The following is a 16,908-nucleotide window of genomic DNA, read 5'->3' as shown; positions in this document are numbered from 1 at the left end:
TTTTTTTAAATTCATTCTGGCAGTATGTGATATCCTCCAATAATCTCTACGGTTGAAATTTGGAATTTGCAAGTATTTCAATGAGTGCCCTATTAAGGGTTAATAAAAATATTTCTGTAAAATTTTGGGGTCCTTGTTTTTATTCTTGTGGTATCGAAAATGGTATCGGGTATCGAATATTTTCCCGAGTATCGGTATCGAGTTGAAAATTTTAGTATCCTGACAACCCTGTATTCCAAACTGACTTGATTTTGTGGGATCGTACGAAACAAAGACCCCCAAAATTTAACAGAAATATTTTTATTAACAAGAAAAAATAAACTGCAACTATGATAACAAGCTTCATATACTTGATACTTTTGAAAATGTGTATTGTATCCGGATATAACATTTTAGTATCGATACTTTTTTGAGTATCGATACTTTTGACAACCCTAGATTGTACACATGAGAAGGTGCTGCTACCTGTCACATAGCTAACGGTAGAGTTAATGGCAAAAGATACGGACCATCCTCAGACAGACCTTGAGTAATCTCAGGGTGCTACCAGCAACTATTTAACTGAGAAAAATCTAACTTTTTGGATAGGAACAGTTGCCTGACAGATGGACTGAAAGCCCTGTGGCTTCCACCAACCCATAATCCCTGGGATATTAAAGCTCCTTCAGTCAGGGACACAAATGAGAAATGCACTCCCTGTGAGTCTGAGATCGAGATTTATTAAAACATTATTGCCACTGCTGCCACTGGAACCAAGCCTCAGACACGTTTTTTGGCTGTCGGCCTAAATTTATTTCGCCACCCATATGGCAGACATTCCAGCATCTCTTAATGAGGCCGGGATTCAGAGCAAGATATGCTAAGGCAACATACAATTAACTTTATTGATCCCTGGGGGCACAGCAGGCCACAGTGGGAACTGACTCATTGCAGCAGCAAAGCATGGAGGTGTATGATAGAGGACAATGTACATGGAGCAACAAGCTGGTGTATTATAATAGACTGTATATAAATAATAATAATAATAATAATACATTTTATTTGGAGGCGCCTTTCTTGGCACTCAAGAACACCGTACAAAAAGATAGAAAAGATTCAGCAATAAAATACAATAAGATACACAGAATTAATAACAATACAACACAAAAGATAGATTGGACAGGGTAATTGTGATCAGAGGGAATAAGCAGTTTTAAACAGATGTGTTTTGAGTTGTGATTTGAAATGGGGGAGTGAGTCAATGTTCCTGAGTTGGGGTGGTAGTGAGTTCCAGAGGCGGGGAGCAGAGCGGCTGAATGCTCTGCTCCCCATGGTGGTGAGACGGGCGGAGGGGACAGACAGGTGCATTGAGGAAGAGGATCTGAGGGAGCGGGAGGGAGTGGGAACATGGAGGAGGTCGGACAGATATGGGGGGGCGAGGTTGTGGATAGCCTTGAAAGTTACCAGGAGGACTTTGTATTGAATCCGGAACTGAACCGGGAGCCAGTGGAGATGTTGGAGGACAGGGGTGATGTGGTGGATAGAGGCGGTTCTTGTGATGATGACGGCAGCGGAATTCTGGACCAGTTGAAGCTTATGGAGTGATTTGTGAGGGAGGCCAAAGAGGAGAGAGTTACAGTAGTCCAGACGGGAAGTGACGAGGCTGTGGACAAGGATGGCAGCAGTGTGGGGGGTAAGGGAGGGGCGGAGGCGATTGATGTTTCGTAGATGGAAGTAGGCAGACCGGGTAATGTTGTTGATGTGGGATTGAAAGGATAATGTACTGTCCAGGATGACACCCAGACTCTTAACCTGGGGGGATGGTGAAACAGAGGAGTTGTCACGGCTGTCGGTTTTGGATAGAGTGGATTTTGTGCCAATGAGGAGAAACTCTGTTTTATTACTGTTTAGTTTAAGGAAGTTTGAGGTGAACCAGGTTCTTATTTCAGAGATGCAATCGGTGAGGGAGGTAGGTGGAAGAGAGGACGAGGGTTTGGTGGTGAGGTAGAGCTGGGTGTCATCGGCATAGCAATGGAAGTGAATGTTAAATTTGCGGAAGATATTGCCGAGGGGAAGGAGGTAGATGATGAAGAGGAGGGGCCCCAGGACAGAGCCCTGGGGCACACCTGAGGTGACGGAGGAAGGGATGGATTTGAGTGACTTGAGTTGAATGACGTGAGTGCGGCCAGAGAAGTATGAAGTGAACCAGTCCAGGGAGGTGTGGGTGATGCCAATGGAAGAAAGCCTGCTGAGGAGGGTGGTGTGACAGATGGTATCAAAGGCTGCACTCAGGTCGAGGAGGATGAGGACATTGGTGATTTTGATGAGTGCTGTTTCGGTGCTATGGAGTGGACGGAAACCAGACTGGAATTGTTCATACAGATTATTGTGGGATAGGTGAGAGTAGAGCTGGGAGGCAACAGTTTTTTCTAGGATTTTGGAGACGTGACGTCCCCCATTAGCGTTACACTCGTCACCATCTTGTTTCCGATACGGGGAGCAACATTTTTCATAAGACAATTCCCTTATTTAGGGAATTTACAAAAGCAGCACAGACAGCAAAAATGTTAACCAGGAATGTTAATTATTCTGCAAACAAAAACTTGAAACTTTAATGTAAGAATCTGAAATAGTATATTCACAAACAATCGGCTCAGTGTCTTTAAGTGTAATCAAGATGTCAGACACATACAGGAACATCTCAAAAAATTTGAATATCGTGAAAATGTTAAATATTTTTGTCAATTATTTCAGAAAGTGAAACTCATACATCACATAGATTCATTACACATAGAGTGAAATATTTCAAGCCTGTATTTCTTGTAATTTTGATGATTCTGGCTTAGAGGTAATGAAAACACAAAACTCAGTGTCTCAGAATATTAGAATATTACATAAGATCAATAAAGGAAAAAATGATATTTTAAACACAAATATTATGCTTCTGAAAAGTGTTCATTTCTATACACTCAATACTTGGTTGGGCTCCTTTTGAATCATGAATTAGTGCATTAATACTTGGTGGCATGGAGGAGATCAGCCTACAGCACCATGTTGCTTTTATAGCAGCCTTCAGCTCATCTGGTGTCACTCACCTTCCTCTTGACAACAGCCCATAGACTCCTATGGGGAGTTTGCTGGCTAGTCCAGCCCAGTAACACCATGGTTTATTGAAGCAGCTTTTGGTACCTTTGCCAGTGTGGGCAGGTGCCAAGTCCTGCTGGAAAATGAAAGCAGCATCTCCAAAGAGCTTGTGGAAGCATGAAGACTCTAAAATGTCCTGGTAGATGGTCCACTTATGTTTTTTTAAGTCCACAGTCAACGCAGCCAACACCAGCAAATGGACATGACCCCAAACCACAACTGACTGTGGACTCCAGTATTAAACTCTTTCACAATATTCAAATTTTCTGAGACACTGAGTTTTGTGTTTTCATTATCTCTAAGCCAGAATCATCAAAATTACAAGAAAAACAGGCTTGAAATATTTCACTCTACGCGTAATTAATCTATATAATGTATGAGTTTCACTTTCTGAAATGATTGACAAAAAATCATGAAAAAGTTCAATATTTTTTGAGATGTACCTGTAATACATTGACTCAATATTTGAGTGTGCTAAAAGAAAGCTGTGATTAATTGTTATTCAATGCATCAAACATTCTGCTTCATGTTAAATTGAAATGTGTTTCAACACAGGTTAAGTGCAAATGGAATTTTTTTTGTTAAATTAAAGATGTTTGTATTGCACTTCTTGACTTTTAATATTTTGCTTAAATATCCAGTTATTCAAGTGTGTGTGTGTGTGTGTACGTGTGTGTGTGTGTGTGTGTGTGTGTGTGTGTGTGTGTGTGTGTATTTTTGTGACAGAGAGAGTGGGAAAAGGCAAGTGTACGTTCAAAAAGCTAAAGGCTGTCATGGCTGTCTTATTTCCTCTTTCATCCTGTCTTGGCAATAAAGTAATGTATTCATAAACCGTTTCGGCACACAGCATTCTGTTATTGAATTAGAGGAAGGAAAATGCATTTCATTACTGCTGAAGAGCATGGCAAGATTTCTCTTGTAAAGGACAAAAAAGTGTGTTTGCATGGAGGGAGGGGGTGTTTGAAAAAGGCATAAGACACACACGGAGAGGTAAACAGAGAGAGGAGAAGAAGAAGAAGAAGAGGGAAGTGTGGAGGGAGAGCTGATAAGCAGCGCTTGTGTGTGTGTGTGTGTGTGTGTTGCGGTGGTGGTGGGGGTGTTGATAGCCTCAGGCTTGTGGTAAATGAGCTCCGGTCAAAACAGGACAGCTCCTACGATGAAGAGGAGGTGTAGGACGCAGCCTGTGTGTGTGTGTGTGTGTGTGAGATACTGTGTGTGTGTGTGTGTGTGTGCCCCTCCGTGGGTCTTTCAGCGTGTTTGTGTGTGCATATCACGATTCCTTTCCTTTCCGGTGCAGCTCCTGGGACGGCCGGCGGGCGGCTCAGCTGGCTGCAGTGCACGCCGTGTCGTCGCAGCGATATACAGACTGAAGACCGACTCACTGAACTAACCGCTGCTGTCTCCACCAAATGAGCACAGACACACAAGAAGTTCAGGGGCCTTCACAGAAACACAGGTACACATTGAATAAATATTAGAAACATTTTGTCATTTTGGAGAAAAAAAGCGTAAAAACTCAGAAATATAGTGGTATTGATTTGAGGAGAAGCAACTCAGGGTCAAGGTTTTGTTGGGATTAAATAAAAATTAGCAATTATCTGCATTATGACCAGAGACTGTATAAGTAATGGTCACCTGTTGGTTTGAGGCCCGAGTTCAGCGTTACACTTGACGCCATCTTGTTTCTAAAACAGGAAGCAGACCATATTTGGACTGTGGAGGAGGAGAGGGATCTGATCACTGACTACAGCCTCTCTACACCTCAACCTGACTGAGAGAAGCTGCTGCTAATTCATGTTAGCATTAGCTGGAGCATTAACTGGGATGTTAGTTTGGCTAGCAAAAAACAAAAACAAAATGTTTGTTACTGACCTCAGAAAACTGAGCAGCGACTCCTTGGAGTGTCTGTTAGTCCAACCAAACACTGAACAAGACATTTAATGAACAAAACGTTCAAATAAACTGTCATCAAGTGAAAATATAGTGTGAAAGGGTCAAAGTTATGAGACCAAACCGCTAAACGTCTGTTTATTAATATATCTATATAACCTTATATATAACTTTATTGACACGTTGCTGTGGATACACATTGCTTTTCTATTCTCCTGATGACGGCTCGCCTTGTTAGTGACCTGTCAATAAAAGGTAGCCACGCCCCAAATAATATGATTCTTTATCTTCTATTTTCTTCTAAATGGGGCCATTATTTACACTATTAACATCAAATTGTCTTGAAGATTTTTTACTAGCAATTGAGACCATATCCTTGTCCTAAAACATTTTTTGAGGTAATAAATCAAGTGAGAAGTTTTCTCATTTTTTTATTGAAATGGATGGACTAAAATGCTTCTGCAGCCGCTGTCAACGCCCCCTGTTGGAATTTTTGGTAGATTGCAGGTTTAAGGCACTTCCTGGTTTGCCTCATTTCTCAGATCTGGAGGTTGCCACTTGATGACGGCTCGCTTTGTTAGTGACCTGTCAATCAAAGGTAGCCCCGCCCCAAATCATACGATTCTTTATCTTTTATTTTCTTCTAACAGTTTCAAGTCAGGAAGAAGAAATAGGTTTGGAGTTTTCTTGTAAACACAGTTCACATTCATTCAGTGAACATTTCCCATCAGAGTGCAGAGTGTGTATTTCTGACCAAATGTGTTAAATGCATTGTCTCCACTTAAATATTATATTCCCAGGCCTCAGTGCGCTTATTGAGACAGGTTGCATGATCATGCTGTAGCCTATAATTAACGGTTGAAACCGGATTAAAATGGCTTGTCCAATTCATGCTATTATCACATCAGCCTTTTATGGTGGAGGAATGTAATTTTCCCATTATTAGTATCCATTAAACATAATATAATAGTGTCGGTCATAAATGAAAGGACAATTTTTAAATCAGTCTCTTTATTTTCCAGGTAATGCACTGTGTTATCACAGTGTTGGGCACTGTGTGTGAACATTAAATGATCAACTGCAATGATATTTGAATAATTTATGATAGTATGTGGTTATCTGATGTGATAATTGTTCTGCTTTAATAAAATCCCATGCTATTACAAATAATTCTGAGTGCCTCTACTCTAGTTCCACATGTCTGCACATTGTGCATTCTCCTTTTACTGGAAAGGGGGAAAAAAAATCTGCAAACACTTGATATTTACATGAATTAACATTTTGTGGAGTGGCAACATACAAATGTGAGAAATTTCAGACCAGACAGCCAGCTGAGCGCACTTCAATAACTAATGAGACACTATAGGAATTATATTATCTGTGTGAGGCTTTACTAAGGCACAGCAGTGCTTGAACTAATTGCAGACTGGTCTCCCCTTAAAAATGTCAATAACGGGTCATTTGTACAGGCAGCAAAACACAACTTACACTGTCGTCCGCCACAAACTTGCTGACGTAGCAGTAGTGATTTAACGTAATTTTAGTTGTTTGTGGAACTTTTGACTACTTCACTTCTGGCATTTACGCCCATTTATCAACTTTTTAACCTGTCTTTTATAATGACTTTCCAGGAAGTTTTTTGCCCTAAACCTAGGTCAGTGGTTTTGTAGCAAAAATTCACACAAACTGCAGCCTTTTTTACGACCATACATGTATGTATAGCCCCTTTTATAGTGTCGTTTCATACCGGGACATTTACAGCTCTATAACGTCTAGCCTGCACTATGAACACGCCAGAAGCGGGATACCAATTTTCCGCCTCCAGAGGAGGTCACATAGGCGGAAAATTGGTGGGATTGTTGGAAGCGGGACCTCTATGAAACAGCCATCCCAGCAAGGCGGAACATTTGACATTGAATGTGACATCTAACACACGCCTCCCACTTGGTCCGACAGTCATCAAATCACTGTTCAGCAGCTGCACAACAACTGTGGCTGCCGTCGCTAACTTGACACAAAGTGTCTGCCCATTATTGTAAACAAACTAGCATCGCTAACTGTGCACAGAGCGTCTGGTGCGTGTTGTAAACAAACGGAGGTCACCAACTGAACACATACTGCTGCAGCACATACATACTGTCCTGCTACAGAGATAACTGTGTAGCCTATTAGCTCTGTGCTGCTGCTCTGTTGCATGTCACTATCGTCACCTCGTTCCGGGACACCGGACTGCACTATTAAAGGGCAAGAATATCACGCCTTTGCAGAATCACTATGAACGCCCTAAGGCGAAGAGCCATCACAGATCTTTCCAGCAATATAGTAGGACATTTGCAGGACCACACTATGTAAGAGGCTTATAATGACTTGTGTGCTATTTTTAGAATGCTCCGCTCTAATGCAAGCCACTTTTGAGAAGTGCTCATATACCTAAATCGTTATGGATGGTATTGACAAACGCTTATTCGGTAGTTTAGGTTGGAGATCTGATTGACTAATTGCCAACAGCAGCATGCTAACATTGGCACAATGTCAATACTAACATGTTGATGCCAAGCAGGTATGATGTTTACCATATTTACCATCTTAGTTTCGTATGAAAAGGGACAAGACATAGTAATTGTTCAAATGGGGATAATAGGGCACCACAGAAATGTGTTCTTAAACCCAGAAGTAAGTTAGCGTTTTAGGTCTAACCTCTCAAACTCAATGATTCAGTTCATGGCAGCCCCAGGTGATCCTCGTCCATTATTGCCACATGGTGGACGCCACTTGGACACGCCCTGATCCTCTGTCACTATCACCAGTCACCTGCACCACCACCTCAGCCTTTAAACATTTGTCCTACACCCCTAACTCTAAGGAAAAGACCTTGTCAAGGTGTACCATCTAAAGTTAAGGATCAAGTGTTTTGGAAGCCTAAAGGATAAACTTCACTCCTTATAAACTCCAACATTTGTGAAAGTTAAATCACTGAACTGCTAAAGTACTAATACAATTGTCAATGCAATAAAACAGTGTTAAAGTATCAGTTACAACTCGCCTGAAATGCTATCAACTGGAGACAGATGGATTGCTTGCTCCATGACACCCCCTTATTATGTTTTAACAGGCAGCACAAAACCTTTGTATTAAAGATGCAGACATATTTATGATCAAATCTACCCTGCTGTGCTGCACCTGCTCCTATGATACTTTGATTTGCTTTTGATTTCCTTGCACCGTCAAGCTTCTTTTTATCTTTGCCAATATTCTGAATGTTAGTCGAAAGTTGTGTTAGTCAAAACATGGTGCCACCGCAAGTACAGCCTTGTTAGCGACACATTTGTTAGCTGAGCAGCTAATTAGCTGGCTTGTCAACACTGCAGTCTGTGCTCTCCTTTAACTAAACACACACACACACATTAGTGGCTCTGCACACTCACAGAAAATGGACACGCTTACAATGCAAACACTCATGCAGCACAAATGTGTCAGCAGCAGCCTAATTAAAAGTAGTGAGAGGTAAAAGGGTGAGTTAGAGAAATGGGAGAAGTGAGGAATAGAGTAAAAGACAGCTAGAGAGGGAAAAGAGTTTTTTATTGATTGTGACTTTCAGCACTTAAAGCCAAGGTTTTTTGGGACTCTTATAGAGCGAACGTCTTCCTCTATCCAATTATAACATTCTCGCTCTGAGGAGTTGTCAAGCACAGTAGATAATATGAGTTCGGAAAACAATGCAAGGGGGAAAGGGAAAGACAAACAGAGAGAGAAAGGAGAATAGGGGAGGAAGATAGGCACAGATGAATGAAAGGGAGGAGGATGTGAGGAGGATGGTGATGAGAGGAAGGTGTGGATGGATAGAGGGAGATGGGAAAAACGAGAGATGAAGGAGAAAAAGGGGAAGACATGATGGCAGAGAGAGAAAGACAAAGGGGAATAGTCAGGCGGTCAGGATAAGGAGAGAGACATTTTTTGTGGCCACCACACGCAAAACCATTGGGAAGTATTGCTTTTGCCCTCCATTGCAGCTGTTGTCACTTTTTTTTTGCACCGAAGCAAGTGAAATTGATTCAATTTGATGTTAATAGTGTAAATAATGGCCCCATTTAGAAGAAAATAGAAGATAAAGAATCGTATGATTTGGGGCGGGGCTAGCTTTGATTGACTGGTCACTAACAAATCGAGCCGTCATCAGGAGAGAAGCAGAACAATGCGTATCCAGGGCAACATGTCAATAAAGTTATATTTTCACTTAATGACAGTTTATTTGAATATGTTGTTAATAAAAGAATGTCTTGTTCAGCATTTGGTTGGACTAACAGACACTCCAAGGAGTCGCTGTTCAGTTTTCTTATGTAAGTAACGTACATGTAGTTTTTGTTTTTTGCTAGCCAAACTGAACACCCCAGTTAATGCTAACATGAATTAGCAGCGACTTCGCTCAGTCAGGTTGAGGTCTAGAGAGGCTGTAGTCAGTGTCTCCTCCACAGTCCAAATATGGTCTGCTCCCCATTTCCAGAAAAAATATGCCAACGCAAGATGGAGATGAGTGTGTTTCCCAATAATGACCTAGTCCAGTCTAATTTGTCCCGCCAGACTCCCATGTGCTGTGCTAACGTCACATTTCAAGCTAGTGAAATAATTTTTACACGATTCATAACATAAAGTTATTTTAAGTTGTGTTATCGTCAGTCAGAACCCCGACCCACCTCTCCGTCCTCCTCTGAGACATGCGGCTGTATTCACACACTGACACGCACACTGAATTTATCGAGCTGCTCTTCCCACTATTCCTCCTCAAAACATGATATAGAAACGTGCCTACCTGTCTGTATCAGTCCCAACCCCACATGATCGCTCCGTATGCACACACCAAACTAAATACTATCAATCTGTTCATCCCATTTTTACTTCTAATTAATAACAGCATCAACCATTTTTACACACTCATCTCTTGGTTCATGGAACTAATAAGTTGTGGAAGCAAGAGACTGTGTTTGAGTGACACGTTTAGCTCATCCCAGAGGCATTTGAATAAGGAAATGAGCTTTATCTTCCTGCAAAAACACACGCGGCAAGTTAGAAACTGCAGTGATCAATGTCGCTTTCCACCCTGGAATCCAAACAATGGACTGCTAATCCCTGCAGCCAAGTAGCTAGAGCTGTTAGTTTCACTTTAGCAGCAGAGACTAATTGCTAATTGTCAGTAATTGTTGCTTTGTCTCAGCCAACGACACCAGGGGGGGCTCTCCGCGGGGAGCTTTTGGCCCATCACTTCCTGCTGAGAGCCTGCAGTGGCTCCAGCTAAGACGAACCAACAATTAGACCAGCTACTCTGCACAGACTGATGTTCAATTAACTGGATGGACTATACAATAATAAACTAAACTGTGCTCAGACTGGGACCACCATGGACCAGGGAAAACCGGAGAGGAGGTTCAGTCATTTGTCTCTGAAATTATTCACGGAGGGAAAGAGAATAAATGGACTTTCAGCCTCACAGTGTGCTGTTGTCCTAGTTTAAGCTGTCTGATAGAAGCCGTGGCCTCATCTCTCAGTCTAGGGCAGCTTTAAACAATTTGAGGCCTTGCATACAGCGTACACGGCTTCTCCTACCTGGGGATGGTACTTTTATCACACACTGCTCTGGCCTCATTAAATCCAATATGCCACGAGGCGGGCCCGGACCGGCTATCGGGAGCTCCTGGAGGATTTCTGGTGACCTGGCCTGCTGATTTGTTCCGCGTAGCAGGCCATTGTTAAAAATAAAAACTGGAATGGGTGAATCAAAGTGAAAACAACATGGGGCAGTAACCACTTAGACAACTGTAGATACTGACCCAGTGCTTGGGAGTGTGGCTTAGCAGCGTGGGAAAAAAACAGTGTAAAACAGGGTCAAAGTTATGAGACCAAACCGGTAAACGTCCTTTTTAAAAAAAAAAAAAACTTTATTGACATGTTGCCGTGGATATGCATTGTTCTGCTTCTCTCCTGTTGACGGCTCGCCTGGTTAGTGACCTGTCAATCAAAGGTAGCCCCGCCCCAAATCATATGATTTTTTATCATCTATTTTCTTCTAAATGGGGCCATTATTTACACTATTAACATCAAATTGTCTTGAAGAAGATTTTTTACTAGTGACTGAGACCATAGTGTTGTCCTAAAACATTTTTTTGAGGTAATAAATCAAGTGAGAAGTTTTCTCATTTTTGTATTGAAATGGATAGACCCAAATGCTTCTGCAGCAACGGCCAACGCCCCCTGTTGGAATTTTTGGTAGATTGCAGGTTTAAGGCACTTCCTGGTTTGCCTCCCTGCTCAGACCCGGAGGTTGCCGCTTGGTCTCCCCTCAAAAAACTGGGGGAAAAAATGGATAGTGCAGAAGAAAGAACAAGAAGGCAAAGACGTGAAGCAGTGTTATAGTACTCGAGATCGGTCTTGAGACTACTTTTTGAAGGTCTCGGTCTTGTCTGGGAATCAACTGTATTTTTTGTCTCGTTTTTTGTCTCGGTCTCAGACAAAGCAGACTCTGGATTTTATTTCAAGACTGGTCAAGATCACAACTGTGCCTTTTTGGATTAACTTGTTAATATCATGACTGTGATTTTGCATAAATCATATTTCTTCGAGTACAATGCATGTGAATGACAGGAGAAGAGGCCGTGAGAAGATGTCAGCCAACTCGTCTGTAATAAAATCTGGTTACTGAAGAAAGACTCCTTGATATCAGTTTGTTTGCTTTAATGACAGCAATGTGGAAGCCCTGCAGGCACAACATAAGTGAATGCTGTTTACATAAGCGAATGCAAGATACAAATCAACATAAACATGGTAAGATAAACATATTTACATGAATTAAGTGATCACATGCTAAATATGGAACACAGAAATGTGTGTGTCTGACATGTAGGCGGACATTCACCCAAAATGGCCGGCACTAACACGTACCAAACATTGTAGCCAAACTAATACTGCACTGCCCCCTAGTGGACAGGAGGTAGGAAAAAACCCTTCAGTTTCCTGAACCACAAAGATTTTTTGTGCACAATTCCAAAAAAAAAGAAAACACAGCAACTTGTAAATTCTGCAAAGCAACGCTAACAGAGACGGCTGGGACTGGTCTTGGTCGTGTCTTGGTCTTGATACACTTTGGTCTTGGTCTTGACTTGGTCTCTGATTAGGTGGTCTTGACTACAACATTGACGTGAAGCATTAAAAATAACTGCAAGTTATACATATTTTGAGATATTGCTGTTTTTGAGCCACAAAATAATAGATACGTGACCCAAGACTGCCTGTTAGAGATGCACAAAATTAATTCCATCTCGTGTCTGCCAGGTTGCCTTTTCCTTCTCTTGACTCCCTGATTAGCTGCTCCACCCTGTCAGCGTGTTTGAGGCCTTCCTTCTCTACTGACATGTTGATGTAGTTGTTGCTGAGCAGAAGGTCCCTTGGCCACAATGCTGAAGAAGATCTTACTCTCCACGCTGTGTAAAGCTATGAGCTGAAAAGGGTCAATGTTCTTGGATGCCTCCATTTTTGAAAGGTACACTCAAATCCATTGCTGAGTGATTATTGCCTCTATTCCAGATCAGCTTCAAGGTCATCCAAAGCTGGTGGAGTAGCTTAGAGCAGTTATTGTAGACCTTGAATCGAACTCAACTCGGTCCTGGAGTCAAGTTTGCTCTCACCCTCCTCATGACTTCATCCACTTATTTGTTTTGTTAAGATTGATTTGAAGTTTAACCAAAATATGCTCCATTTACTGTCTTAAAGTGCATTTTGTAACACAAAAAACTTTATAAGAAAATTAGAACTTACAATTGTGAGTTTTCTTCTCCGCCATTAGTGGTGGTTGGTTTGAGCATGTTGCATTGTAGGATACAGTTGGTGAGGTATACTGGTATTTTTGACATACTGCATATTAGTATTAGCATATAGAGTATACTTAAGATAATGATATCATCATTATCATGAAACTAGAAGATCTAAGGAATCTATAGAGCCCAAGCATGTTAGGATATCATGTCGGGAGGTTGTTGAAAAAATGCTGCAAAGTTAGGCTATTTTTAAGATTTTCAAATGGTCATGTGACCTCTGACCTCATGCTATCTGAACGAAAATAGGCTCTCTGTGTTCCCACAAGTCTCCTCTTTACATGCACACAGACACAGTGCACACAGAGTTTTTTTCTGACAATTTTTATCCATTATCGGTAAGAATAAAATAACATTATTGAGCACCAAATGTGTGTAGGAAATGGTATCAACCCAAAAATTGCTGCAACAACTTTTGAGACACAGTTGAACCTGGACTGGACTTTAGAAAGTGTCCCCTAATGTTATGTCCCTTTATTAACCATAACAGGCTTCAATAAATCAATAATTAATTCATTAAGTCATTTTAATTAGAAATTTGACACACAGTGCGGAGCTTCATCTCAAAGCTTTCAGGTGATGTTCACAACTTCTATGTTGCATTTATTGTTGACCTACTATCTCCCCCTAAACATCCACTGCCCACAACCACCAAAAAGGTCTTTGAATAATAAGAGGTTTTTAAGCCCATGCTTTAAAAAGACTAATAAATGACATCAATACTCAGTTGATTTTTAGTATACACGGTCTGTTGCTGTGTGGAGATTGGCTGATGTTAGATTACTGACCTGATTTATTATCCCTGTCCCACCCTGCACAAGGACACAAACTTCACTGCACTCTCTGGACACAACGTGGAGCTCTGCCAAAGCAATCCCTCTCCACTGGCATTTCCCTAAGGAGTGTCACTCAGCATGAAGTCACACTTGCAGCTAAGGGGGCTGTTTGCATTAAAGCACACGAATAAATAAACAGGTCAATTGGGGAAAGCGCTCACCCACCCTCCACCATGAGTGGAAACATCCATCAGCACAACTTCTCACCCTGCTGTTAGTTAGAAAGTTAAGAAGACATGAATAAGTTAACGTTGGATGTTGAGCAGGTGAATGACGTGAGCAAGGCTCACTTCTCCTATTTGGCTTTAGGTTAAAGAGAGCATTTCTTCTATTTAGCTATAGGTTAGAAGGAGCACATTGTGCCCTCTTATTGAACCTTTCCTGAAAACCGGCTAGAACTAGATCAGGGTGCAGCTTTTTCAGTAAGAAACGTACTCATAGGTCTAAAAAAGGGAACTAAGAAACATACATGCATGACACTATAGTTTTGAAAAGACATAAACCACAAAGTGACCGGTATGGGTTGGCTACTGCCGTCACCATCCTAAATTGACCACGCGCAAAAAAGTCCAGCCTATTGTCGGGGTGGGCCCACACCCAGAAGAAAACTGTGAAATGAGGAACTTGTTGGTTGTTTATTCAATAAATGGTAAACTGTATTCAGTTGTTTTGAGTCTTTTGTAGAAACCAAGTCTAGAACAAAAGAATCGGGGCAGAGTGGGGGAGGCTTTAAGGCCCTGTTTACACAAAGGGAAAATGCATAAATCTCCATGCGGTTTGGCCTCTCATTTACACGAAAACCCCGTTTTTATCACGGAAAACGATTATTTCTAAAAACTCCGGGCAAAGTGGAGAGTTTGTAAAACTCTGGTTATGTGTTGTCGTGTCAACTGGGAGAAACAAACGGGGTTTTAGGTTCTCACACTCATTCTATCTAGTTGTTTTGAAAGGAACAGGAAGTCGCTCGTGTTATTCGTTGTTGTTGATTCTGAGGATTCTGATTGGCTTGCATGGCTTTATCCTTCTCCATACACTGCCGCCCATATAATAGGTTTGGCGTAGTTATAATGGCACTCGACTCGGTTGATGTAAATGACAACTTTTTTGAAAACAGAGGGGGGGAAATATTAATTTCTCTAAATACCCTGCTATGTGTAAAAGTGGCCTAAGAGCCCAGGTTCTAACAGATCCTACTCAAAGACCATCAAAAAGTTTCCTTTGGTCTGTAAACGGACTTCTAGCACCACACCAATACCCTGTACTTTGTAATCTCTATGCGCTGGGGTTTTAAAGTGAGTTTGGAATTTGAAAAGTGAGTGTGCCTTCAGCCTAAAACCCAGCGGTTTCCTGCCATATGCCACGGAGGCCCAAGAGCAGGCAGGTTTTAATTCCATCCAACCAAACACAGCAGCAGGTGATTTCAGTGATTACATCCTCCTCTCTGGTTGAAGGTGCTAATCAGTGTAATCAGCTGCTGTAGTGTTTGGTTGGAATGAAACTCTGCTAAATGTTCCACTCTGTGGAACATCATTGGACACCATTACTGTAGATCATCCCTCCCAGTGAGGAGCCGTCCAAAATGTAAGACTAAAAGTTAAAGGACATAATAAGGACAATTTTTTTTAAAATGTGACGGATGAGCAGTTGTATGATGAGTATATCAAAACAGTAAAGAAACTACATGTTGTTATAATTGCACACTCTTCAGCTAGTATCCTACTGATAACTTTGGCATGGAAAACTTGGATTGTCACTGTGTGAATACAGCACTAATGGTGATGAATTGAAAAAAGAAATTGATTTGACATGCACATTCAAAAAACATACACAACTTCACACTCTCTGGCCACATAGACCAACTTATATAAATGAAAACACATCATTGTTGTGAGTCCAGTACAGTTGCAGACAAAATATTGTACGCTATATATTAATTCTTGTTTTCTTTTTCTAAATATAGTCAATAAAAAGAACAAAGTGTGATGAAATGGAATCAAAAAGGTGCCTGGAAGCATAATGTTTACTGGTTGTTTGTTTGGAATTCCAGAATTCCCCTGCAAAACCTTCCTAGGAAAGTTTTCCATAATTATCCGGAAATTTTCCACCCCTTTGTAACCCTAGCTACATTAATATCTGATACATTACCATAGCTATGAGTCTGGACAAATATGGATGTAATATGCATATTGCCTGTCTGGTGGGGGCACATACAACTAGAGGTAGTAATTCACACTTCTTGTAAATTTACTGCTACAACAAATCCCATAGTAGTCACTATTTAAGCTTTATTAGATTTTATAAGAGCCAAATGGTTTGTCAAAGACACGCCAGAGAAAATGTGCAGAACATACACCGTAACAGATTGCTGTAAGAAAACAGCCAAACTGTGACAGTAACATACTGTTTTCCATTAAAAAGGTATTATATTGTAGAAAACAATGCATTCTGGGCAATATTTGTAGGTAGCTTGCAGTGTCCCTTTTATATATATATATATATATATATATATATATATATATATATATATATATATATATATATATATATATATATATATATATATATATATATATATATATGATATTTTCCAAGTCTCTTCCTGTATACATTTTTAATGGCTGTATTTTACTTAACTAACTCATTCAGTATATGGTATATTAAAATTTCTGAGGTTACAGTGAAGACAGCGCTTAATTCGTAGTAATTGGCTTTCAGACATTAATATGCTCTATTTACAAAAAATGACTGCATTGTATACTGCAACAATATTGCAACTAGCTTCAGCACTATACTGTGTTTTAGTCGACTGTAAAAATCAAGGAAATGCAGGATTTTACTGTAATTCAGCATGTTGTTTTATCACAGTAGATAACGGTAAGGGAACTGTAAAATTAACAGTAGAATGCTGGCAACGCTGCAGTATCCAGTATTTTACTTTTAATTTACAAGACAATTGTTTACAGTGTAGTCAGTTTAATGTTAATGTATTTTGCTTTAATTGTCTTGCTGCCTGGAAACTGAACCTTAAGAAATTGTCATATATTATTAATACAAAGTCCCTTGGGATGTAATTCTAGTTTTCTGTTCAGTATTGCAGCTTGTATGACCAAATAGACCCATTATTTTACAAGAGAGATATTCTTCTTCTGTTCCTGCAGTCTGGTTGCTCTGATCACGGCCTTATAGCTTCTTTTGGCAGC

Source organism: Centropristis striata, chromosome 19 (genome assembly GCF_030273125.1).
Source record: "Centropristis striata isolate RG_2023a ecotype Rhode Island chromosome 19, C.striata_1.0, whole genome shotgun sequence".
NCBI classification, from domain to species: domain Eukaryota; kingdom Metazoa; phylum Chordata; class Actinopteri; order Perciformes; family Serranidae; genus Centropristis; species Centropristis striata.
Note: the sequence above shows the minus strand (reverse complement) of the source record.